The following is a 2,392-nucleotide window of genomic DNA, read 5'->3' on the forward strand; positions in this document are numbered from 1 at the left end:
ACTTTACAGACTGCCACAGGTAAAACAACCTCTTTTACAAATAAAGTTCCAAATATAAGTTACAAATCACACAAGGAAAAAGTCACCATGAGGGAGAGTCTGAGAGGCCCCAGACAGGAAAACTCACTTCTGAAAAATGGCATCAACCACAGAACAAAGACCAAGGTGCTGAGATCCTCAACGTGGGAGCAGCATAGGCAACACCCTGCTCTCTGTCTTGGAGGCCATGGAACTGGCCTGGAGGCCACTGACGGCCTCACCCATCAAGGTCCCCAACTCCTATGACCCCCAAAGCTGAAGTGTACCTGTCCTAAAAATCTCAGTGACTGAGTTCCTCTCAGGTGGCTTTGAGCAGCATAGACTTGGGGAGTGGGGTCTGCCCTAGACATCCAGCTCTGACCTCAGTCTCACCTGGCTGAAGCTGGACTGGTACTCCACACAGCCCTTGCTGTTCACATGCAGGATGGGGGCCGCTCTCAGGTCAAAGCCGAGCCATAGCTTGTTCATGATGGCCTGGGGGAGAGACGAGGGATGCAGGGAGAAAGGGGGTACCCGCTACCCTACATCAGCCCTCACATCCCCACTCCAGGGAGAGTCAGTATGCTGCCCAGGGAGGCGACACTGGAGCCAGGAGCCTTCCAGACTAACCTGAGCTCCCCGCCAGCCCTGCCAATCACTAGCTTTGACCCCTGGGCTTCGTTGATCAAGATGGAGGGCACCATGGAGGACGGGGAACACTTGCCTGGAACTGGGGGCCAGAACCCTCTGGGAGCTCCACCCACCCTGTCTCCATTCACTGCTGAGCAAACAGTGGCTTGGCGAGTGCAGTGACCCATCCAGGGGTCAGCATGCAGCCCCAGCCCAGCCCCCTCCCTCCTCTTCCCTAGTTGGGGGCCTTGTGGACCCCGGGTGGGAAGCCTTGTTCTCACCAGGTGAGGGGGTGGTGCCAGAACCCCGGGGGCATCACTCGCATAAGTCCAGGACCTCATTGTTGAGGATGATGCCTGTCCATGGTGAGTACGCCATTGCTCCAAAGCTGCAGCCGTGGAGGCAGAGCCTGGGCTAGGACCCGGGGTTCCCACCAGACACCGCCTGCCCTGCCCACCTTTCAGGACCCCCTCATTTCACAGCTGCCCTGAAGCATGCTGGAGCCACTATTCTCTCCCTGGCACCAACCAGGGGGGGTCCCCAAAGACCCACCTGTGCCCCCATATCAGAGCACCCTTCTGAGTGAGGCCGCCCATTCCCAGGTAAGTCTTGGCTCGGGGCCACCCCAGCAGCAGCCTTTCCAGCCAGATATGTCAGGGGTGGGGGCCTCTTTTGAACTAGAGGATGAGAAAAAGGGCAAAAGCAAGGTGCTGCCCCATGGAGACAAGTGAGGGGACATGGGGCTGGGGGAGTGCAGGTCTAGGAGAGGAGAAGTGAAGCCATCCATCTTCCCCCAAGCCCCACGCACAGTGTGTTGATGGTGCTGGTGGCAACCACAGCGCTGCCATCCTCCTTCAGCACAGACACAGGGGACATGCCTGTCCCGTGGCCCCAGGCCCCAGCCAAGCTGTAGTGACTGAGCTGGTGGTCCCCCCAGCCATCGATCTGTTGGCGGATGAGCTGGGCCAGGGTCTCCCCCAGCAGGTCCTGGGAGGCATTCTGGGGTGGGTGGGCAGGTGGCAGGGTCAGTGAAGGGCCAGGCAGGATCCACAGAACCAAGGGCAGGACAAGCTCAGCCCCCATGGGGGCCACCTCCAGTCTGTTCTCTACCTTGTGGCCAGGCCTCCCTCAAGCCCAGGCTAGGTCTAGACTCCACCCACTCTCCAGGTCCTTTGAGATATGGTGCCACTCCTGCACCTGACCCCTGTACCTGCCACCCCAGGATCCCTTTCAGTCCTGCCCTGGCCTAGAACCACATACATCTCCCTCCAACCTCCCCCTGCTGGGCCTGACCCTCCTTTCAGGCTAAGTCCTGAGCCAGGGAGAAGGACTGCCCACCAGCCCAGCAACCTCAGCAACCTCACCTGAAGCTTTGGGTGGCTGCGAGGGTCCCCCAGCCTCCACCTCTGCCCCCTGGCAAACTTGAGCATCTCCAGAAGGTAGTGGTACATGTTCACCCTCCCCTCAGGCCTGGCCACAGACTCTGCTGAGAAGTTGAACCCTGGAGAGGGGTTGGGGCACAGGTTGGGGTCACCCTATGTAAAGGGTTGAATGTTGCCCCTCCTCTGCAGAAAGATCCACCTACATCCTAATTCCCAAAACCTGTGGATATTACCTTATACAGCACAAGTGACTAATACCTTAAGTGGAAAAGTGTGTTAAAGACTTTTTTTTTTTTTTTTTTTTTGAGACAGTCTCACTCTGTTGCCCAGGCTGGAGTGCAATGGCCCCATCTCAGCTCACT

General features: G+C 57.9%; 1 pseudogene; it reads right to left on the minus strand.

Annotated features, from left to right (window-relative positions):
* Positions 1-411: 411 nt before the first annotated feature.
* On the minus strand, positions 412-2,149 carry LOC105541722 (annotated as a pseudogene).
* Positions 2,150-2,392: the final 243 nt, after the last annotated feature.

The sequence above is a fragment of the Mandrillus leucophaeus genome, unplaced genomic scaffold, assembly GCF_000951045.1.
Source record: "Mandrillus leucophaeus isolate KB7577 unplaced genomic scaffold, Mleu.le_1.0 Scaffold2432, whole genome shotgun sequence".
Classification (NCBI taxonomy): domain Eukaryota; kingdom Metazoa; phylum Chordata; class Mammalia; order Primates; family Cercopithecidae; genus Mandrillus; species Mandrillus leucophaeus.